At 42.0% G+C, this 25,248-nt stretch overlaps 1 protein-coding gene across 3 annotated transcripts in view; it reads right to left on the bottom strand.

Annotated features, from left to right (window-relative positions):
- OSBPL3 (oxysterol binding protein like 3) overlaps window positions 1–21,491 on the bottom strand; it is a 158,579-nt gene extending 137,088 nt beyond the window's left edge. For 2 of the 3 annotated variants that reach the window (XM_074340882.2, XM_074340883.2), the window contains exons 1-2: window positions 21,355–21,491; window positions 5,286–5,416 (exon numbers count right to left, since the gene is read on the bottom strand). The gene's annotated coding sequence lies outside the window, so the exon portion shown is untranslated. The remainder of the gene's footprint in view (window positions 1–5,285; window positions 5,417–21,354) is intronic. The other variant, XM_074340884.2, reaches the window with a different exon arrangement.
- Between the last annotated feature and the right edge of the window lie 3,757 nt (window positions 21,492–25,248).

The raw sequence follows: 25,248 nt of genomic DNA, 5'->3' as shown, positions 1-25,248 counted from the left end.
TCTGGAATGGCCATCAGAGCTGTCATCATATTACCCTTGATGTCCTGAATGTCATCAAAACGTCTTCCTTTCAATATTGCCTTCATCTTGGGGTGAAGAAAGAAGTCATTGGGGGACAGATCAGGTGAGCAGGGAGGGTGTTTCCATACAGTTATTTGTTTACTGGCTAAAATACTCCCTCACAGACAGTGCTGTGTGAGCTGGTGCATTGTCGTGATGCAAGAGCCATGCATTGTTGGCAAAAACTTCAGGTCGTCTAACTTTTCACGCAACCTTTTCAGAACTTCCAAACAGTAAACTTGGTTAACTGTTTGTCCAGTTGGTACAAATTCATAATGAATAATCCCTCTGATATCAAAAAAGGTTAGCAACATCGTTGCAACAAGTTCACGAACTTAATTGTCACACCTCCTATTAAACATTTAATAAAATGTTCTAACTGCTCATCAGTAAAACTGGAATAAGTCATGTCCTAGCTGCCTCTCCTGGGTCTATGAAGATCAAACAAAACCAAGTGGGTAAAATTGTTACTCAAACCATTCTAGAAAGTTCCAGTCTCTATACTTGAATAGGCCCTTTGCTTCTGATAAAAGAGGAATGTAATACCTCTGCAAGGAAAGAGCCCAATGCTATTGAAGCAAGAGAATCCACTCATGTGCTCTTTGTGGAGATCATGGCAGAACAGACACAAAAAGAAAAAATTCATCCTCATCAACTAAGGTTTGTGAGAAACAAATCCTCCCTATCAATAAACAAAGATTTTACTTCTAGGCTCCTAAACAAACAAATCCACAGGTTGCATGAAGCAAAAACTTACCAAGTCTTCAACAACCTCTTTCTTAACGGCTTTCAACGTTTCCACCCAGTGATAGAGCTTGAAACAAATCTCTAATTTAAATTTAGATGGCGCTGAGAATTGATCACAGTGGTAGTATTGTGTGCCGATAAAGATCTACAAAAAATTGCTAATAAATTTCTCAAATCACTAAACTTCAACTACTATTATTCGGTGCATATTCATTCAGTCAAAAAATAATCTAATATTTTGCCTTTTGTTTGTTGAATAAAATTCTACTAGTGAAGCTAGTGCTTAAACGATATGCCTGATGTTTTCAAATCTAATATCAGTTACTGAAAGATTTTATGCAAATTACCTTAAATACCTGACTCTCACTTGTAAAACAGAAATAAAAACTGCTTCCTCAGTTGGTTATTGTGAAGATTAAATAAAGATATGCACTTGAAAGAATTTTATAAACCCTAACAGACTACACAAAAAAATATAATTGTTAGACTGTAATTCAAAATCCTCTATGACTTCATTTCTTATTTTGGGAGAGTCCATTTTATTTATTTTGATCAAGTAATACATTCATATGATTCAATATTCAAAAGTTGCAAAAAGTCTGTACGGTGAAAACTTTCCAATTCCTTTGCATCAACCACCTAGTTCTCCTCTCAGGAAGGCGCTGATATAATCAATGTCATATTTAGTTTTTCAGATACATGTGCATTTCCCCCCCCCCCCATTTTTACACAAATGCTAATACTATACTATTCACTGTTTTACATCTTCTTTTTTCCAGTTTAAGAATATGTCTTGGAGATTGTTTCATATCATTATATCAATAGAGAGGGACCTCCCGCAATTCTTTTTGTTGGCTGTATGGGAAGCCACTAAAAGGAGGGGAAAAGATTTATTTGACCATCTTCCACATTTCAGTTATTTCCCGTCTTTTATCATTATAGCCTTTGCTCATGCTTTTTAAAGGTACATTTCTAAAAGAGACTTACTTGCTGGGTCAAAAAGTATACACATTATCAATTTTGAAAAAGATTTGCCAGGTTGTCTTCCATAGAGATTTATAGCAGTTTCTTCCCCTTCCAGCTACAAATGGAGACTATTTTTCCACACATTTGTCAATATAAATCTCTTGCCAAACATTGTTGTTAAATTTTGGCAAATAGGATAGTGAAAAATGGCCTCTCCACGTGCTTTCATTTGCTTTTCCTAATGAGTTTTTTAGAAAAACTCATTAGAAAAATAGTTTGGTTCTTTATGAGTTGATAGTCTCTCTTTGAGTATTAAGAAAATATATTTCACTCCCTTTAAATTTCTTCCTCTATATCCTTCTGCACATCCTATGAGCCAGCCATTCTGAACCACTTTCTGTTCCTCAAATGGGCCACATCTGGGGAAATGCCCATTACTTCCACCTCCAGTCACAAAAATGTTTGACAGTCAAGTTCAAAGGCATCTCAATGTTTATGAAACATTCCTGTATTCCTCTCACAGGATTTGATCTCTCCTTCCTCGGGGTGCACAGAGCACAGTTTCAGAGCTTCATAATAACATCATTACACTATGCCATGTACATATATGAGCTTCTTAAAGTTCGAGACCAAATTCTCCATCTTAGCATCCCTTACGTCCAACACATTCACTCAGTTAATATGGGAAAAAAGACTGAATTAGAAATAAAGACTGTGATTCCATGTCTTGGCTATTGTAAATAGCGCTGCAATAAACGTAGGGGTGCATATGTTTTTTCGAATTAATGTTTTGGATTTCTCTGGATACCTAAGAGTGGAACTGCTGGGTCATAAGGTAGTTCCATTTCCAATTTTTTGAGATACCGCCATACTGATTTCCATAGTTGCTGCACCCATCTGCAATCTCACCAATTAATCCAGACAGTAAACAACTGGATTAAGAAACTGTGTTACATTTATACAATGGAGTACTACTCGGCCACAAAGAAGAATGAAATCTTACCATTTGCAACAATATGGATGGACCTAGAGAACATTATGCTAAGTGAAATAAGTCAGATGGAAAAAGACAAATAACATATGATCTCACTTATATGTGGAATCTAAAGAATAAAGGAGCAAACTAATCAGAAATAGTCTCAGAAATATAGAGAAAGAACTGAGGGTTGCTAGATGGGAGGGAGGTGCGGATGAGGGAGAAGGTGAGGGGACTAGAAAATACAAATTGGTAACCACAAGATTGCCACGGGGATACGAAAGACAGTTTGGGGAATATAATCAATAATGTTGTAAAGATTTTGTAGGGTATCAAATGGGCACTTGTCTTATTAGGGAGACCACTTCATGGACGGTGTAGATGCCTGATCACTGCACTGTAAACCTGAAGCTGAATAATAATGAATGTCAAATATAATGTAATATATATATATATATATATATATATATATATATATATATATATATATAGTCACAGGATGTGGAGTACAGCATAGGGAATAGAGTCGATGGAACTGTAACAGCTATATACGATGTCAGAGGGGTAGTAGATTGGGGGGGTCGTGAATTTCTAATTGCATGTGTGTCCTTAAACTTTCAAAACAATGTTGTAAATCTAGGGATAGGGATAACAAAATAAAGCGAAGATCTGGAGACTTCCTCTTTGACTTACAAGTTCATATCACAACTTAGTAAATGCTAATAAAATCCTTCTTCTAAGTTTTATTTTCTATTTAATGTTGTTTGACACTAAAATTGTGGCTGTGACCTATATGACTAAAGAACATAACTAAGATCAAAGCATTTTTTAAAAGCAAGGTACTACTGTCCAATAAACCCAGGAAAAGGTGACCGTCTTCTCTACTAACCAAGGAAATATGATTTTAAAATCACGACATACCATTAAGCATCCAACAGAATGGCCAAAATGAAAAAAGACAGGCAACGTCAAGTGTGGATGCAGCTCAAGTAGAACTCTCATATATCACTGGAGGAAAGTGGCACACCATTTTGGAAAATGAGGGGAATCAACGAAAGCTACACATTGGCCAACCCTGTGCCGCAGAAATTCTACTCCTAGAAATTCTACTCCGAGATTCTACTCTTTATGCTCGATAAAGATGCACACATTGTTCATCAAAAGCTACGTACAATAATGTTCACAGCAGCATTAATTGTTAACAGCCTAACGTGGGAAAAAACCCAAATGTTTATCAATAGTAGAATGGATAAATTTTGGTATTCACAAAATACCAAATGGTAAATTCACAAAATACCAATTGGTAAATGTAATTTTCACAGCAATGGGAATGAACAAGCTACAACTTCACACCAAAATATGAGTGAATCTCACAGACCCAAATAGTCATGTAAACTGTAAAAACAGGCAAAGCGAATGCGATGGTATTATAAGTCAGGGGCCACTTTTGGATGGAGTAGGAACTGGGGGCGGTATGAGGAGGTTTCTAAAGAGCTGGTAATATTCTGTTTCTTGATCTGGATGCTGGCTACACACATGCATTCATTGTATGAAAACTTATCAAACTATACATTTGTGCTTCGTATACTTTTCTGCATGTGTGTTATACTTCAATAAAAAGTTGACCTAAAAGACAAGAAAAGCAATACCTCCAAAAGAGAATATATTCATTTTAAAACACCTTTCATGAATAAATATATTTTTAAATGTCATGGTATCAGCCACTTGCAAACCAACTGACTTGCTCTGGTTTGACCCAAGCGTCTACTATTAAAAAGAGATCCCAGAGAAAGCAAGTGTCTACTTCTGAAACAATGCAGGAGCCACAAATGGTATTCAGAACTATTTGATTAAGAAACAAAATGAAGTGACCAGAGGAGATCAGCTAGAGGGAATAAGCGAAGATTGCAGAAAAAGATGAAAAGAAAGAAAACCTCCTTAAAATAGTTACCAAAATAGCAATTACTCTTAAATGAGCCTTCTGTTGAGCTACTGAGAAAAAAACCAGCCATTTATTCCAATGCAGATATGTGCCTCATCACCCAACTCCCCTCCCAATATTATTTTAAAACCCTGCACAACAAAGAAAGAGAGAGTGCCATGGGAGTAGTAATTAACAGCAACTGCAGGTGTCTGAATAAAGGGAAACCAAGGGAAATGAAACACAAATCCTTCCACCTCATTAGTCTTCTAAAAATATTCTCTTAATACAAAGGCATGCCCTGCTTATGCAGGATATAAATGAATGAGAAACATAATCGAAATGGTTTTTCGAAATGGTGAATCTTAACTACATAGCCCTGATACAAATACTTTGGAGATTTAAAAAAAAGGGGTGGAGGGAATTATGGCACTAAACTAGTCGAACAGTGCTTCAAATAAACACAGAAATGGACAAAATAAAATCAATGTACAGTAAACTCAATTATCTGTGCCAATGGTGACAGATTTCTAAAAATCTTTTCCATTAGGCTGTAAAATATATTAATAGCAACACAGGCACTTTGAGACTGATGAACAGACCCCAAACACTTACCCTCATCTGAACTTGGCATTAATTCATTTTTAACTTGATCTCAACAGGCCTCAAGAAGCAGGCAAAAGGAAAAGATCTGGAGTCTAGGCAACCACCAGAGGAAGGGGACTTTGCAGCCAACTTCCAACGTCCTGTAGTGAAAGGAGATACCAAAAAGATGATTAACTGAAATTCACAAATACTCCATCACAGTTCATGTTGGTCAATTTACAAACCAGGGTTGCACAGAAATATCACCAAGTAGGTAGCCCCTGCAGAAAGAAATCGGAGAAAAAGATGGGATGCTGTCGAGGTATTAATTATACCCCTTGATCTTATCTTGTCTGCCTTCAGGCAAAGGTGCTAATAAGCAGTGGGATTTGGAAAAGGCAGGTAGAGACAATGAAAACAAGCAAGAGACTTGAATAACTAAATTTTCGAGTAATTTTTTTTTTTAAATCTAGAACTAATAATTCTTGGCTCATGTAGGAAGGAGGAGGAGGAGGAGGAGGAGGAGGAGGAGGAGGAGGAGGAGGAGGAGGAGGAGGAGGAGGAGGATCTAACAAGGGCTGGCAGTCAGGTTAGTCCATGAATCAGGGAATGACTAGGAGGTCTCTCTGGAAGGACTCACAAAATAGATGAGTAGCTTGGGAAGAAACTAAATAAACAAATGTATGGATAGCATCAGAGTTGATCATTCACTTGTTCATCAAGCATTTACCCTGAGTGTTCACAGCACTAAAGGATGGACATCCATCATATTTGTCCAGCCCATTCATCCTTCTGCTCCCAGAACCTCAATCTTCCGCTGAGAAACCATCCCTTCCGCTGGTTCCCCAGGGAGCCCCTGACACCCTGCGTGGCCAGTGACAGCCCTGGTAACTCTGGCCCCACTTACTTGTTCAGGGTTAGGGGCAGGACCATCAGAGGCAATGAGCATCTGCAGAATAGTTTTTTAGCATATAGTAAATAAGCCTGTAGCTGCTAATGGCTTGTCATGTGGAGAAGGCCTGCCTGAGAATGAAGCCAGGTGAAACAGGAGATGGCAAGAAACAAAGCCCTGATGACATGATTTGCACCCCTAGATCCAGCCATGCCTGAAGCTAGCCCTACTCCTAGACTTTTTAGCAACAAAAGCCAATAAATTGTCTTTTAAATTGTCCTTAAGCTGGATGGGTTTCTGTTACTTGCAAACAAAACACCCTAATACATTGCTACTGTCTATTCCTTTAAACCCCTTTATAGGAATAATTCTTTGGCCAGAGCACCCACCCTCAATTATTAAAAAATCAAATATCTTTTGAAATGGAACATTCTGAGAAGTGGATATGAAATAAGTTTGTCCTTTGTTATTCCCTGCATTTTATGAACCTTTTGATGACTGACTTATTCCCTCCCACAAAGGAAGACAAGCTTCTCGGTGGAATTGATTATTCACACCAGGTCCAATACCAGGTTGTTCGGGCCTTTAGAACACCAAAAAACCTGTCTGTTCATCCTGTCTTTGTGGCTCCCAGAAGTTCATAGGATGACGTGAAATCGGAGGGTTTTGCTGCTTGAATTCACTTCATTCTGCCTCTCCCCTGGGAAGGAGAACCCAAATAAAGAGCATGTGGATTCTACATCCTCCCTTCTGACCCAACTTCTCCACAACACAGAGGCCGGTCATGTGGTCCACCCCAGTTGCAAAGTGCTGATATCAGCAGTCACATTCTGTGGGGTTTTTACCTTTCGTAATAGTGAAATTACAAAACCCCATTCTAATACGAAAACACAGATTTGCCACAAGAATCCACAATATTCTGGCCGCTATGCTTTGCCCCTTTTGCTGAGATCTGTACTGGGTACACGGTGGCACACCCATGTGATTTCACATCTGGTTGCCTCGGCGTAAGGGCATTGGTGAGGGGAGTATGCTGAAGCAGGTTCTGAATCGTAGAATTTGCCAGGAAAAAAAAGGTAGAAGAGGCACAGGACTAGAAGTCCAGGGAACCTGGACTTGGTCATGGCCCATCTTTGCTACCAACTACGTGTGACCTTGGATAAGCCATTTCACCTTTCAAGGTACCCATTTTCTTATTTTTAACATGTGACAGATTAATGTTTTTCACTGTCAGTGGTGACTGAGGTAGTGGATGGTGAAATCAATTCAGTGAATCAAGACCAACATTAAAAATATGATTCTAGGGTTGAGACAAGAATTATACAAGACGAGTCTAGAGCACCTTGTAATGCCAGAAAGGAAGGATGCACTCCAAATACTGACAATGATGGGCTTATGTCAAAGGGACACAAGTGCCTACTAACCAAAGCTGGAACAACTGGAGGACCAAAATAAAGTACTATTGGACTATAACCCAAATAAATATCCATGAACCCATACTGGTATACTGATTAACTGAATAAATAAATGAAGGCGGATAGACAAACCTGCACGCAGAAGAAAATAATTTTACGTAGATACTCCGCCCTTGAGGAGGTAGAACATAACTCCCCACGCCTCCATTGTAGGCTGCACATAGTGGGCTGGGAAAAGAATAGCTGTTCAGTAGAGCAACTTGACAAACACTGCCTCCGCCGGCTGATCAAGGTCAACATCAGCAGTGACAAGTCCTGTTGACAGTATGTACCCTCACTATGATGCGATGAGAACGATACTATACCAACGTGATCTTTCTCCCCAAAACCCATAACCCGAGTCTAATCATGAGGAAGAGCATCAGACAAATCCCACCTGAGGGACATTCTACAAAATATCTGACCGGTATTTCTCTAAACTGTCCAAGTCATCAAAAACTAGGAAAGCCTGAGAAAATGTCACAACCACAAAGAGCCTGCTGAGACGCGGTGAGTAACCATAATGTGGAAGCCTGGATGGGCTCCTAGAATAGGAAAGGGATGTGCGGTAAAAATTAAGGAAATCTGGATAAAGTACAGACTTTTGTTAATCATAATCTATGAGTATCGTTTCATCAACTGTGACGAATGTCCCTAACTGGTGGGAGATAGTAATAATAGGGGAACTGAGGGTGGGGCCTATGGCAAGTCTGTACTATCTTCATAAACTTACTGGACATCTAAAACTCTTCTAAAATGAAAAGCCGTTTCTGTGTTGGGGGGCGGATTAAAACAAACTCTGAGCATCATCAGAGCAGATGAGCTCTAAGCTTTTCCTAGCTGTAAAGGCAATGTAGAGGAAACACTAAAACTACTGTAAGAAAAACTAGATGCAAATCTCAGCTCTGCCATTTGCCCCTTGGGTAAGTCACTGCCTCACCCAAAGTCCTGTCTGATTTTCCACAACTGTACCACAAGGGCGGTACCTGTCCTGCCTATCCCACGGGGTTCTGTTTTGTTGGGAGAAGCAAAGTATATTAAAGTGATTTACAAACACGGAAACACTATACAAAATATGGAGCTTATGATAACCTAAAGATAATCAGAATTCCCTGGTTCTTCCCCAAATCAGGGTGGACTTGTGGCTGGTTGAAATTTAGTCTTTTGCCTCCTGAACCTGTGCTGGGAAGTTCAAAGGAATCTCTGGACCAGCAGCCTCTGCATCACCTGAGAACTTGTTAGAAACACAGAATCTTGGATCCCACCATGTATCCCCTAAGTCAGAAACTCTGGGGTGGTGCCCAGCAATCCGTGTTGTTACAAGCCCTGCAAGTCATTCTGAGGCTACTGAGGTTTAGGCCACTGCCCCAGAGAAAGCCACAGATGATTGTGATAACTGAGTCCCATTTGCATGGGCCACCCTCCTCCAGCTGGCTCCCTGCCCAGCTAGCCATCACATGGCCCTCAGCTCTCATCCCCTTCACATCTATTAACAGTTGGCTAATTCTCACACAACTCCACTGAGGGAGGGGAGGAGAAACAAACAGCGCTACCCAGAGGGGTGCAGGGAAGTGCGTGACATGCTAAACCCTTGCGTGAGTTACTAAGCTAGAGCAAGACCCAAGAACATGGAGGGTTGTTTTACCCAAATAACCTGTGACGTTCTTAGCAATGAAGGAAAATTGAGGCATCTCTCGGAACCACACATCACACATTTTACAGAGACCCAAATTCCAGCATCCTGTCCTTCCAGTCGCAAGCATTTGTCAGACAAAGGTGTCTTAATCTGTGGGCCAGAAAAGGCAACAATCTTATATAAACATCCACCTACACTCGCCTACATACCCATATGAAAATAAGACCTTCAGATGCCAGAGAACAAAAGAGGCTTCCAGGTCCTTAATCCAGGAACAAATGATGCAGAACTGAAAGTAACACACTGCAAATGCTATTTTGGCGCATGGGATCAAAGACTAGAAAAACAGGAATTACAAGTCAGGAGTATGATCTTAGCTGGGCAGCATGAAGATGTCCTTTTTCTGAACCACGCTTAAACCACACCTATTATTCTTTTCCTATGTTGACACCTCATTATTGGTATTATTCCTAATGACACGCCTACAACAAACTTAAGACAACACTAGGCTAGAGAAAGGCAGCGTTGAAAAGCTAATTAGGGTGAAATTTTATACTGTTTGTGTGCATGTATATTTACAAGGTAAAAGAACTGATGGTACAAGCACAAAGCCTCTCTAAAGAATAGAGGCAGCACTTGGTGTGTCTTGTGAGACAGGAATATTACTTCTCAGCACAACTCATAAATAAATCATTCACATAAAAATGTCAACAAACAATCATTTCTTTCTTCCCCTCCACTTTCCTTATTCCCCATTCACAGTCTTCTGGAAAAACAGAACCTCCATCCCATAATTTACTGACAGATTAAAAAGGAAAAAGATACCCAATACGCCACCACACAGGCAAATTCAGCTTCACTCAAAGAGCCAACCACGAGTGAATTGGCACTAGCCATCACCGCTCCCATCTGCAGATACTGAGTACTGACACTCACAGGCCATCTGCACAATCTATCGCAAAGTTTTACGTTATTTTTTCCAGTCCCCTACCATCCCTCCTCCCTAACAATGAAAACACAGTAAGTGCTCAAGTCATACCACATTTAAGTTTTGTATTTGACCACCAGTCGAACTGATTCAACCATATTCCGCCGTTCAGAACCATTTTGTGACTGGCTCTCCAATTGCCAGAGAATGGAATGGCCACACACTGCCCTCAAGCCCCCAGGACCCTCTACCCTCCAGCTACATCAGATAGCTCTCTTTTGGCCTTTGCTCATCACTCCTCTCTCCCTGAAATGACTTGACCTTTAAAGTCTTACCACATTTCAAGGCCATGCTCTATGAAGATCCCTCCCAGGCGCTCCTTCCTGGCTTATTCCTTGGAATTACCCTACTCCATTCACCAGCAATCACGAAAATAATACCAACCAGAGAGTGGTTGGGAAATTAAATCAGGTGATGTTCTTTCAAAAAGTACTGAGAATAGGGAACCTAAGAGGTCCACAGTGGTGGCAATTTTTAAAATCAGGAAGTAAAAGGTCTTAGTGCCCCCCACCAAAAAAAGTACTGAGAATAGTGCCCCCACTTTCTGTTGGCCATCCATAAAAAAAAGTTACGATCAATATCTTTCGATGGTCCTCCTAGTTTTGTGGCTAGTTACTCTTTCCCTATCTACCTCTTGGCTGACATTCCCCAAGGTATCACGTGCATTTCTCTTTCTCTCCCAGGACCTGCCCAAAACGTTGTACAGGTTGAGCCTCCCTTGGAAACCTCTTCAACTGCCATAATTTCAACTAAACTGGCAATGCCCAGAAGCATCACCAGCTTTGCCCTCTCCTTTGAGTTACCTGCTGGAAATCTCCACTGGTATCACCCACACTCTTCAAGCTCAGCATGTTCGAAACCCAAAGCATTCTTTTTCCCTAAGACCTAGTTGTCTTCCTATGTTTCCCTATAGCAGTCAATGGCTCCTTAACCTTTTCACTGCATTAATTGATTTCAAGTTTGTTCTCCAAAATGTGTCAAAAATCCACAGAAAACAATTACAGTATTTCTATTTGTAAGTATTATAATAAAGACAGTGGAGGCGCTACATTTTATTAAAGTGAATGATTAAAGTATAAAAATTCCCTATTGTTATTCATTATTGAAAAACACAAAAATATAGAAAAATGTACATCTGCTTTCCTAAACTTCCTTTCTGGAACACTGAGCTCGTGGGGTCGAATACAGCAGTCAGCAGCATGGAAGTATTCGACTATAGATGAACGTCGCAGCGAAAATGTGAAATAACAGTCATCTAACACAGTCAATAACATACACCTTTAACTCTGGTGTCATTAATTCTTTTTTTGTTTGCTTTCTAGTATATTTAATGTAGAATAAGTAATATATTTACACGAAACAACGTTTAAATCTCCTGCCTGTCCTTGTGACACCACTCTCCCTTCCTTGTGGAATCTGATGTTACCAACCTCTGGTGTATTCTTCAGAGGTATTTTATATTTATGATATACAATGGGTACCAGTAAATGTTTATCAAACAGCTCTCTGGAAAAACAAAAACAAAACTCCTGGTTTGTTGCCTTTGATGATTTCCATGGTGTAAATACTTGCACCATGGCCAATTTCAAACTACCAGCCAAGGTCACTGACCAAGGAATTGGGAAGAGATACACACAATTGGTTCTCCAAGCCTTTGCAAGCTGGCTTCAGCCTTGTAGTTTGAGCCTGTATACATATGCATGAATATGTACATGCTTATGTGTATGTACATAGAAGTATGTATTATATATGGATTTATTTTTACTCAAATGGAAGCATCCCATTCATACACGTATATGTACTATGTATGCCACAAACCTATGGATTCTACTCCTTCCTTTTTTAATTTAACAATAAATCTCAGAGGCTGTTCCAACTCTCAGTAGATGTAGAGCTGCCTCATTTTTAACCACCCCATTATTTATTCACCAGTCCTAACTGATTGACAATTAGGTTATTTGCAATCTTTTGTTTTATTCAAATAACACTGCAATAAATAACTGTGCACATATATCATTGTGCACATTTAGAGATCTGTAGAATAAAATTCATAGAATTGTTATGGGTGGTTCAAAGGATACATATATTTGCAATTTTGATCAATACTGCCAATGGCTCTGCACAGAGCTTGGACCGATTTACACCTGTATCCACTAAGAATACCTGTGTCTTCAAACCTTTGCTAACAGTGTTTTCACATTTTGTTATATGTGCCAATACAATAGGTGAAAAATAACATCTCACTAAAGTTTTAATTTGCATTTCTCTTTTTATGAGTGAGGTTAAAGTTTTTATATGCTTAAGAATCCTTTGTAAGCCATTTTGTAAACTGTTCATATCTTTGCTTCTAGAGTAACTGTTCTTTCTCTTATTGATTTTTTTGTTCTTTATACATTGATGAAATTAGACCTTTGTGACATAAATTGCAATTATTTTTCTAAATTCATTGATTGCCTTTTGATGTACTTTTTAAAAATTCGGCCTTGCAAAAATGATATCTAGTTAAATGAATCGATCTTTTATTTCATAGCTTCTGGATTTTGTGTCGTATCTTGAAAAGATTTTCCATCTCTGTTATTATTAAAATGGTATTCTATTTTTCTCTAGCTGTTTCAGTGTTAAAGTTTAGATTCATGTGAAATTTATTTTGGTGGAAGGTGTGATGTAAGACTCCAACTTTATTGTCGACCTGATTGTACCAACACCATTTATTATCTGCCAACAATTATCTTCGCCCTCTCCCTCAACCCCATTCCCCAACTGCCTAGTTCCTAGAGGCTCTCTTTCTAACTTTCCAATATTTACGTGTGGTCTTTCCTTTCTTCTCCCATTGTGACCACCCCGGCTCAGGTCCCATCACGCTTGTGCTCTCAGCCTCTGACCTTCCCTACCACCACTAGAATACTTTCTCTAAAATAGCTCCCATCACATACCTCCTTGTTCACTGTCTACAGAATAAAATCCAAAACCTTACTAGGGGATTCAGGATCCACTCCCATTGGGCCCCAACCTACCTATCCATTCTCATTTCCTGTCACTTTTCCCATTTAAAACATTCCTTCTCAACAAACTGCAGGGTTCACCATTCCTTAAAATGCTATGCCTTGGCTCATCTTGCATTCTTTGCCTGCGATGTCCTTTCTACCTAGCCTTCCATTCCCTTCCTGCGTCTGTCCTGCGGGTCCTTCAAGGCTTGGCAGAAATGCCCTTCTCGACCAAAGCATCTCCCATCGCTCTTTCTGTGCTCCTACAGCCATAGCGGCACCGCTGGGACTGGATCCAGATTCTGATTCTCTGACTCCCAGCTCTGTGCTTTTCACCACCCTGAGGGGCCACCCGGTCTATGGCCTGGCAGAATGACAACGGAGAGGCAGAATGACCCCACTACACCCCATCTCTGCCCTTTGTTCCCTTTGTGACAGCGGATAAACTACTTAAGCCTCTGGAGGCCTTTGACAGTCAGGGGTTCTTTGGGTGGAAGCAACAGTAACTAATCTGTCAAATAAACCAAAGAAAACGTATTGGAAAAATATCAGTTTAAGGAACTAAGGGGAGGCTGGAGAAACAAACAAGCTCTGGCACAGCTTTATGGGACCAGAAGCCAGACCCCAACAATGTGGTCCAGACAGGGATGGTCTGGTCAGGACACACCCTTGACAATAGAATGATACTTGGCACTGGACCCAGACTCTGGCAAGAGGCATTTATCTGCCTGGCCTGGCTCACAGGGCCACCCATGGCGGAGGAGAATAGGACTCTCGCTCTGGTCCCAGCAGACCATATCCAAAGGCAAGAAGTGATTCCTTAGATGGAAATCTGGAAGGGTTTCCAATTGGATGTTGGACAACCAAAGCGCAAGTACTGTAATTGCTCCCTGGCCACCATCAAAGGCAGGATGGTTCCCCATTCCCAAGCAACTCCAACAAGCTCCAAAGGACACCTCGGTTAAGTCCATGTACTCGAAAAGTTTGCTTGAAGCAGCTCTGAACCTGTGAGAAAAACCCAAGTGGGTCTTCCCTATATCCTTTGAGGCCTTTGAATACCCCTAACTCACTTCATCTCAGCTGCTAGACAACTAAACTACACCCAAACTGGAGCCAGCAAATTATCTTGAGCTACTTTCATGGCTGTGCTGAAGAACAGGTTGTTAAATCGCATTCAGTCTCAGTTACAAAGGTGCTAAAAATTCAACTTTGGATTTAATTCCCAGTAGCAAATAAACAAACCTACGTGTAGCATCATACAGAGCAATTTAAAACCTCAGAAGAAGGGTTAAACCCCTCCTCGTCCTCAGTCCACCTGGCGTCCTGCAAAGACACAAGGGCAGAACTTTCCAGGTTCGCATGCCCTGAGGATTCCCCAGCCACATTCTCTTTCCTCCTCCTGCTTCAGCCCATCAGCAGCCTGAATCATGACCCACAGAAAGACGGAACTTTTCTCTCAAGGGTCCCAATTAAAATGCAGACTCATTCCCTTTAAGCCACACATCCCCACTGTAATTATCGACATTTCTGTGACTGTTTAATATCTATATCCCTTTCTAAACTGTAAGCTCCTTGAAGGGAAGTTTCACATCTAATTCATCTCCATATGCCCTATATCCAGCCTGGTTCCTGCGACAGTGTGTGCTCAATAAATATTTATTAAATGTATAAACAAAAACCATACTTTCATTCCAGGAAGGCATTTACTTCAAGTTTAATAATGCTTCTGAGATTAGAAAAAAATATTATTTAGCTCTTGCTTCTAAACATTTCAGATCACTGCCCAACACAAATAATTTGGGGAAGAATATTTGTTTGACAAGACCTAAATTGTGACTTTAAATTTCTTATGTTACATTTGATATCAAAACAGAAGACAAGTACAGGGATCCTTAATAATAGTACCACATTTTAATACATGTGGGCAGAAATGTTATGTTGAGAAAAGTGTTTGACCCACAGAGTATTGGATAAACAATATTTGGAAAAATACAGTTAATATTTTAACCATAGAGAGTAATCAAAATAATAAACTTGATTTTATATTGACGGCTACAAATCCTCTGCTGATCTCTTGTTGGGTTGCTTATTGCAAATTTGATTCTTTTCTACTTTATATTCAAGCTATTTTTTCAATTCTCTCTCATGATCTCAAAAATCACAGATGAGAAAGCATATCCCCTGGGGTCATTTGTCTAACCCACATCCCAGAGATCTGGGTTTATTTATTACCTTGGCTATTATTTTGTGAGGAAACACAGGCATCTAGAGAGCGATTTAACGTCCATCTAAATAAATTTTATATGAAAGCAATTTGCTTCTCAGCCTAAAATCCACACTTTATTGTTACTATTATCTAAGAATCATATTCCACTCATATTCCAGGGATCTTGGGGACTCTAGAAACAATCAGAGTGTGGCTCCCAAATAAACAGATCTAGGCAGAGTAATTATACGAGGTTGGACAATTAAGTTCATGAACTCATCCTAGAAAAAGTGCTACAACCCTCATTGCTGAATATCACTATGGTCACCTTCGAAATACTCCCCTTGGGAAGCTATGCACCAACACCAGCGCCTAGACCACCCTTCAAAGCAATTTTGGAACTCTTTCCTGGAATGGCCATCAGAGCTGTCGTCATATTAACCTTGACTTCCTGAATGTCATCAAAATGTCTTCGTTTCAATATTTCCATATCTTTATAAAAAAAGAAGTCATTGGGGGCCAGATCAGGTGAGTAGTGAGGGTGTTCCAATACAGTTATTTGTTTACTGGCTAAAAACTCCGTCACAGACAGTGCCATGTGAGCTGGTGCATTGTCGTGATGCAAGAGCCATGAACTCTTGGCGAAAAGTTCAGGTCATCTAACTTTTTCACGCAGAGTTTTCAGCACTTCCAAATAGGCAACTTGGTTAACTGTTTGTCCAGTTGGTACAAATTCATAATGAATAATCCCTCTGAGATCAAAAAAAGGTTAGCAACATCATTGCAACAAGTTTGCAACTTGATTGTCAACCTAGTAAAGCAAGTCCAAGGAAAAATTCAATTTCAGGGTATAAACACACTGCATTTCCTATATTTCTCCAAGATAAAGAAATATGTCATCAACTACAAAAGAATCAAATGAACAACTAAAGGAGAAATTCTTCTAATTGCTCATACTGCTATTCCATTTATGATAAAAGAAGTTGTAAATTTTCACAGATGAAGTAAGCCCAGGAATGATATTGGAAGCGCCACCGCCTGCCTGCTATAAGCTTCTACAAAGAAACATCTTTGAACAAATCAATAGTTCCCAATCTTTTCATATAAGAGGAATCCTTCATAAAAAATATTTCACTCCAGATGTTTTAAAAAATTAAGATGTCATTGGTTTTCTTATGAAAAATTTCCAGCATATACAAAAGTATATAGCAGCACTTTCTGACAGTAATGTAACATGGGTCATAGAGGTAATTTTAATTTTTTAAGTAACCAATTAAAAAGAGTAAAGGGAAATAGGGGAAATTAGTTTTAAGTATATATTATCATAATATATGGAAAATATATTCCTTTCAACACATACATGATAAAAAAAATTGAGATAATTTTTCATTTCTTTATACTAACTTTGCAAAACTCAATGTGTATTTTACACTTACAGTACATCTCAGTAAGGATTAGGCACATTTCTAGTGCTCAATAGCCACATGCAGCCAGCCAATGGCTACCCCACTGGACAGCAGATACTATAGAGAATAGTATTAAAACCCATGAACTCATCACCCAGCTTCAGTAATCATTAACTCATGGACAGCCTTGTTCACTCAATGCATGTTCCCTCCAACCCCCAGATTATTTTGAAGCAAATCCTAAAAATCGTAGCATTTCATCTATGCTCAAATTTCCATGGTTATCTCATAACTTTTTTAACAGTTGGTTTGTTCAAATCTAAACAATCAACTATGAGGATCTCTTTTTAGTGACAATGTTTTTCATGACACCAACATAGCGAGAGTTATACTTTTAGTAAAAATTTTTTTTTTCATTCAGATGTTTATTAAACATCTGTCTTGTGCCAGGCACTGCTCTAGCCCCATACAACGAAGAGCAAGACTCAAAGGAACTTCCTGTTTAGTTCCTGACTGCACCTTAGGATCCCTGGAGGAAGCTTTAAAAAATACCAGTTCCATCAACTGGCAAATGGATAAATAAAACGTGGTATATACATACAATGGGGAGTTATTTATTAGGTAATAAAAAGGAATGAAGTACTGATTTATTCTACAACAGGAAAGAACCTTGAATACAACATGCTAAGTGAAAGACCACCTAGTGCATGATCCTATTTACATAAAATGTCCAGAAAATGCAAATCCATACAGACATAAAGATATTAGTGGTTGTGGGGTAAAGGGGGGACTGCTAATGGGTGTGGATATTTTGGGGTGTTATGAAATGTTCTAAAATTATGGTAATGCTTTCACACTGTGAATATACTAAAAACCATTGAATTGTGTACTTTAAATGGGTGAATTGTATGACATGTGAATTATATCTCAATAAAGCTGTTATTTAAAGAGAAGAGGTAACTGGATAAAGTACATTCCATTCACACAATGGAATACTACCCAGCTACTATAATGCAGAATGAGAAAACTTTTAAAAGAAAACAATTCCAGAGACCAACCCTCTTTACCCCAAGCCACTTGATCCAGAAACTTTGGAGTGGGGTCCAGGCAGAGAAAATCTGTAAACAATCACTAAGCAATTCTAATGTAAGCCAGGCAGAGTCAGTGGTTTCAGGGAAGATTTAGTTAAGTGACCAACAGTTGCAAAACGGTATGATAACTGCTCCCTATAAAATGGGAAGACACAGAATGACATGCGCATTCTCCACCTTCCTACAAGCAACATCCATGCTGAAACGTGATGGATGAGTGGGAATCAGATGAATACAGGAGAGTTGCTCTGAGGATTCAATGCAATAATTCAGGTACAGCACTTAGGACTGGACTGGTATAAAAAGTTCAGCAGCTGCTGCTCCTGTTATTATTACTAACTATACTCCTATAAGCCACTCAAGAATTTTTAGCAATATAATGTCAGGACTTACAGAACTTACCTGACTGTGATGTGAAGGAGAGACTGAGGGAGGACAATCCACCTGGAAGCAATGTGAGGACAGAGAGCAGAAGTCCCTGAGACCCTGAGCTAAGATGGTGCAGGGGCAATGGGAAGAGATGGACGTGAAAGACACTGAGGAGGAGAGAGACCAGGGTTTGGGTGAGTGTGGTCTGAACACTAGTGACTAGTGATTGGCAAGTAAAGGAGGGAGTTTCCAGAGGGCTAAAACGCTAACGAATAAGATGTAGACAGGAAAGGAATTCACAGGGGACCTTAAACTATGCATGGAAGGCATTTTCAACTTAATTGCTTCCATCTTCCTTACTCCTATCACTCCTGTGGGCACTCTAGGTTGGAGGGTTCTCCAGCCCTCCCTGGACCACTCCTGAAATGGAATTAACAATTAAGAAAATATAGTACTGCTAAGAGGCACAGTGTAAATAAAACTGGATTTCTCAGACCCTCGTGCAGGGGAAGACATTATACTAATCCCTAAAACTAGAATGGAAGTTAAAAAAAAGATCTCTAATTCCTTCCCAGCCCCTATTTTGCCATGAGCCCTTTAGGAGGTAATCACGACACTCTTATCTAACTTCTCCTTGCCCTCAGTTTCACTACAAGAGTACAGAGTTGAAATGTCATGTTACTAAGAGATTATTGTAGGAGCTTTTGGTGTTAGTAGTGGTTTCTCAATCTTCTCAATCTCCATTCCACATATGGGAATTGAGGAACTTGCTGCCTTTCCAGCACTTTCCTTAACAGGCATAAAGGATTACCATGTTCAAAGTCATTTGCCACAGTGAGTAAAACCCATCAGATTTCTCTTTAGATTTAGGTGAAAGTAAATTTAAATTTAGGTGAAAGGAGAATTTCCTTTCTTCCTATGTTGAAAGTCCCTCAACTACCAGGCCCACAAAACCATAAACGCAACCACAAAAATCAATGGCAGTAAGAGCCTCAACAATTCAGAAAAGCAGTACAACTAGAAACTTGATATTGGCAGTGGAAAGTTTGTAGCCCAGCCTTAGATGGTTTTAATATATTACATCATTAGACTCTATGATAATGTGTTAACATCTAATTAAGTAGCGGAAACAGGAAACATTTCTGTATAGTGGAAGGAGCTAAAGATTTAGATTAAGAATCTAAATCTAAATTAAAGATTAAGACTATTAACAAAATCTAGCTCAGTAATTTACTACCCACGCTGGGCAAGTTCCTGAAACGAGGCAGCAGTTTCTTCATCTGAAATGGACGTAACATCACAACACTGCCTATGATGGTAAAGATTGAATGAGATAATACTACGGCTTATGGCAGCCTGGTAGTTTCTGGCCTGTAAGATAACTATTAACTACCGTTGAAACTATACTTGAATGAGAAAAAAACAAATGAATCTTCTTTTGGCTAAACAATAGCTTTTGTTATAAAGCTAAATGTCTATTGGCTGTAATGGTGGAAACCCACATTCCAATTTCTTGGAAACGGCCTAGCACAAGAGAAAGAAAGCGAACTGGAATTTTAGTTCTGCCAGGATAATCCTGGAAAAATTGGTTAACCTGGGGAAGCCTCCATTTCCCACCTGGTTAGAAATACCAACCTTATATGACTACTGTAATGTTTAATGAGATAACCTGTACAAAATTCCTAGTACATATCTGGTTCTTAGGAGGTGTTATTAATCAATACCAATCAATAGTAGTTATTGATTGGTATTTAATTTTACCAATAGCAAAACAAACAAACAAACATGAAAATCAAAACTAGCTAAGAAATCACCACTCTTCATATTTTACAGAGAAGTTTTCATCATTCATTCCATAAATATTTTTTGTGCACCTACTGTGTGCCAGGCACTGTCCTTGACATTGGGGATGAAGTGATTAACAAGCAGATGAGGTCTGCTTTCCCGGAACTTCCATTCTAGTGGGGAAAGGCAGACAGTAAACAGCCCCAGGAGATAATTTCAAAAAGAGATGAGTGCTGTAAGGAACACCGAACAGCGTGATGTGCTAGCAAGTTGGAGGAAATCCTCACTTAGCTTGGGTGCATTTTAGCCCAGGTCTGCCTGACTGGTCTCCTTTGGCCAGAAGGGGGACCTCACCTTGTAGGATGCTCGGGAGTAGAGTGTGGGTGATCAGAAGCCAGACGTACACTTTTACCAGTCCATGGAAGGATCTCTTTTGCATCTCCAGCTTAAAATATTTCTAAATGCCCCTATCCCAGTACTCAAACTCCGAGGGTCTGTGCAACATCTGGCGGGTCTCAGATACAGCTCAACACAGTTTCCAGATACATCGAAAGCGAATTCACGTTCTCTTAGCTCAGAGTCCCGACTAGGAAGACTGGTAGATGTGAGACGGAGGAGAGAGCGTACTAGTGTGCAGAAGGTGGCTGACAAGTTTCATAACCAGAGGAGGGTTGCGCACCCCGGCTTAGGAAATATCTGGACGATCTACGACAATGCCCAGGGCGCTAGGAAGCCCAAAGAGGAGAGTGCCCTCAGCCCCCAGCGAGGACATGGGGAAGCGGACCAGGCCGGGCGAGCGAGGCAGGCGAGCCGGGTGCCTGCAAGGCCAGCGTCACCAGGGTCCCCCAGCCGCGCCCCATCCCGCGGATGTGGTAAAGCCTCGCGCTCAGCCCAATTAAACAGGTTTCCTGTACCTCCCGCCCCAGCGCCGCGCCTCCCGGCTGCCCAGGACAAGCCCTCTGCGCTGCATCCCCCGGTGCCCCGATCCAGGCCCCGGGGCTCCGCTCCTTCTCGCGGTGAATCCCTCCCAAACCGTCCCTCTAAAGACAGAGCCACTGGGTGGGCAGCACTCAAACCCTACCTCCAGGGAGGCTGGCGCCGGCACCGAGGAAAATCTCCCCGCCTCGGGGCTGCTCCCCCGGCCGGTGCTTTCCCGGGCGACAGAAAGCTGACTCCGGTCCTGCGGACACTGCTGGCGCTGCCCGAAATCGCAGCCCTTCCGAGCCCGCGCCGCCGCCGGGTCCCCACCACACCCCAGCACCGTGCTGGCCGGCTTCCCGGTGCTTACCTGCGCGCCGGACGCCGCCGGGTCCCCGCTGCCCGGCTCCAAGGTTCGTCCCACAGCCCGCAGGAGGCAAACCTGGCTTCCTCCGTCCTCCCGCAGTGCTTGGCTGACAGTTCCCGCACAGCCGCAGGAGACCGGCCACTCGCCGACGAACAGAGGGACCACAGCCGGAGCCGCGCACTGACCGCCTTGCGCTAGGGTCCCTTTGCCCGCTCCGCTCGTGCGCGCTGCGATCTCGCGTCCAGGTCCCAGGACTTTGCCCAGAACTTCTCGGCACTCGCCGCGGGGCGATTACCAGGAGTGGGTAAGCGAGGAGGCGGAGCCTGAGCCCGCCATAGGGGCGGGCCACATGTGGGATGGAAGAGTGACCTACACTCCCACCAATCAGGAGTCGGTCCCGGGAAAAGAGGTGGGGCGATGCAGTTGGAAGAAGCGGGCGGATTCCATGACGTAGTCAGGAGAGTTGGGACCCCCAGTTCCCGACAGGTGGGAAGGGCGGAGGGAGGTGAAAGCTGCGGCTGGGCCTAGAAAGCGGCTCTCGGTAGCCCAGCGACCTCAATAAATGTTTGTCGAGTGGCGTTTCCGGGCCAGGAAAGGAAGGAGAAAGTGAGGGCGGCGCGGTAAGGGCTGGTTTAAGGAGAAGGTTCCAGGAGACACACGTGGTCGAACGGGCAAAGAGGACTCGACCTTTTGACAAAGTCAGACGGAGGCAAAGGGATAGTGAACTGAGAAAACACGTAAGGAGGATTGCAGGCACGGGATGACGAAGGACAGACTCGGCGTGGGATCCCAGCCCGAGACTAACCCTGCCACCCAGAGGCAGAGATGCAGATTCGTGCTGTGGTTCCAGGAGAAAACCTGAGAGGAGACTGGTTGTTCTATGCAGTTTGTGTGCGGGGCGGGGCGGGGGGGAGGAGAATGCGGGGGCGGGGGCGGGGACGGGCGGGAAAGCTTCGTGCTTACAATGCAGGAGCTCCTTGAAACATGATGAAGTCCCCTCCTTTGATCCTAGCACGAATGCAAGCAATTGATCCCCTGGGGTCAGTTTGGAGCCTGCAAAGGTGTCGGGGGCTGCAAATGGAGGGGTGGGAAAGGCATTAACACTTACTGAGAGCCTACTGTGCGCTCCCAGAGCAGTTGTGGGCATGCACCTGACGATGGCACACCAGGTTCCTGCATCGTGGAGCTTACATTTTAGTGGGGAGACAGACCATAAAGAAAGTAGAACACATACAAATATAAGCAAACGAGAAAATGCTGATGAACTACGAGCACTGAAGTAATTGCCAAGCCGAGCTTTCAAAATCGGCGATGTCGCGAATGCCCTGAGAGCCTCTCGGCAGAGGTGGCTTTTGCGCAGATTCCTGAAACCAGAAAAGGAGCTGTCACTCCCCGGTCTGGGGAAGAGCGTTCCAGGCAAAGGGAACGGGAAATGCACGGTATTTAACCTCCCTGAAGATCCATCTAATGTGCCTCAGGGAATTGGACACTGCGTGTGGCTCTCTAGGCTCGGTGCCTGGCACAGAGTGGGGGCTCCAGAATGTGAAATCCCAGTGCCACCCGCCATGTGCGGCAGTCGACGCATTTCCAGTTTCCCAACTAACCCACCCTAAGGATTCTGAGGCTGTTGCCAAAGCCATGCTATTCACATCTCATTCGCCACGCTTGGTTCTCCTTTCCTCGGACCATCCCGGTCCGGGAATGTCTGGGACTTTTTGGGACCTAGCAGGCAGCGAGCACTGTAAAGAGAGGGTCCCCACAAGCTAGAGAGCAAACCCACTGTCAGGCTGCCCGCGTTCGCACTCGGAGAACCTTATTGGAGATTTAAAATCAAATGACTCAGAGGTACTTTACTCATCGCCCCCCCGCACCCGACCAACGCCAGGTGGATGGACGTATCTGGCTGGCGTCGCGATCATTCATTCCAAAACCCAGGAGGCACCTTGCCCACGTCCAGCACGGATTGCCTCAGCGTCTCAGACGTCGTTTTCCCACCCTACTTGCATTTTCCAGTAATTTCTCTCAGAGGAGCTGGATCTTGCCTCCGCCTCTTGCCTCAAGCTCTTTTCTCTCTGTTCCTCTCTCTACCTCCCACCCTCACCCTGTTTTATTGGCATTCATTGTTATTTGCATACAGCTTTATTGTTGAAACTAGCGTTTTGTTCTTGCCTTCTTCAGTTTCTTCCAATTAACCAAGTGTGTGTGTGTGTGTGTGTGTGTGTGTGTGTGTACATATATATTTCTATTTGTCCTTGAGGCAGTTAAGTGGACAGGATGAGTTATTCATATTCATATTGTACCTTTCCTCCCAGAAAAAAAAAGAGAACTCGTACTGTCTTTTTATAGTTTCATTTCCTCTTCGACTCCTAAATAAGCTTCCAGGCTTACCAGCTCCTAAAAACAAAAGGGGAAAAAACTAAAGTTGAATCCCACGCAGAGCTAATTATTCTTGAAAAAGCTTGCTAATGTCCTAAAATTAGCTTTTTCCTCCAAGTTTTATTTTAAAGCAAGGATCTGCATGTCTACTCCAGCAAGATCAATGGTTCTATAGTAAAAACTTCTAAAGATCCTCATTAAACTGTTGAACATACTCTTTTCATCTTTGGAGACGCACCCACCATGGTGGGAGTTGTTCACAATTGGATAAATGTTCTCAGCTTCTGAAATTCTTACTAGGTGAGCAGGTGTTAAGAGTTTACATGTTTTGATAGTAAAGGAAGCTGATGAGAATGGATTTCCCTGGAGCGGTGTCTCCAGAGGTCCCTAGAATCAGACTGCCTGGGTTCCTGCCTTGTGCTGACCACTTCCTGATTCCAAGAGCACCGTTCGGTATCTGTAACATGGAGACAGTAATTGTACATACTGGGCTACACGAAAAGTTTCATCATCCGTGTGAAACAACTTTCACATAGCCTTACTCAGAGTTCTTAGTCTCAGCACTGTTGACACTTTGGGCCAAATACTTTGTTGTCCGGTTCTGTTCCATGCAGTCAGCAGAATCTCTGGCCTCTACCCACTAGATTCAAGGAACATCCTGTCCTCCCTACAACCAAACGTCTCCAGACATTGCCAGATGTTTTCTAGAGGGCAAAATCACTGCTGGCTAAGTACCATTAGCCTAACACAGAGGAAGTGCCAACAGATTTGGAGGCAGTATAGGGAAGCACATAAAGAGAAAGATTTCCAGAGTGGCAAAGTATGCTGCCCTAAATCTCATCTGCAAAATGAGAGTCGTAATAGTGCTAGCTTCTTAAGACTGGCTTAGGATTAAATAAAATTGTGCATGGAAAAGCAATTTGATCAGTGCCTGGCATATAGTAAGCTTAAGAGGTGATCTTCTGTTCTCATTTTCTTCCTGTGAAGGGAAGGCATTGGACTAGATCAGGGATGACATATTTTGGCTTATTTGCTGCTATTCCCCTCCAAGCCTCATGCCAGATATCACTGTTAAGTCAGCACTGTCTTTCCCACTGAACCCAAATGGGGTCTCAGAATCCTTCTCAACACAGGCCTTTAGAACGCTACTACTGACAGGGTCAGCATGTATGTGGGATGCTGCTGAATTACTGTGCTGGGGATAAATGAACTTGAAGCCATTTTAAGAGTAAGATCTTAAATCATCATAAGATTAAAGCTTCCATCTTATGGAATGGTGACTACAAGACAAATGTGATGAGAAGGAACTATAGTTCTTCACCACATCAATCCCTTTTATGAGGGAGGAGGAGATAGTTCTAGCATCTTAACTAGAATCATCCAGCATATGACTCGTTAGAGGCTGGGTCTCCTACCTTCTTAAAGTGTCCCCTATTTTTGCCACTCCCACCACCAATGAGAAGAGGAGAAAACACTTGTCTGAAGCAATGAGGCAACCCTCCCCATCCTATATACTCCTTC

The sequence above is a fragment of the Rhinolophus sinicus genome, chromosome 4 (assembly GCF_057876585.1).
Source record: "Rhinolophus sinicus isolate RSI-liver-muscle chromosome 4, RSI-T2T, whole genome shotgun sequence".
NCBI classification, from domain to species: Eukaryota; Metazoa; Chordata; class Mammalia; order Chiroptera; family Rhinolophidae; genus Rhinolophus; species Rhinolophus sinicus.
Note: the sequence above shows the minus strand (reverse complement) of the source record. Positions and strands in the feature narration are given on the sequence as shown.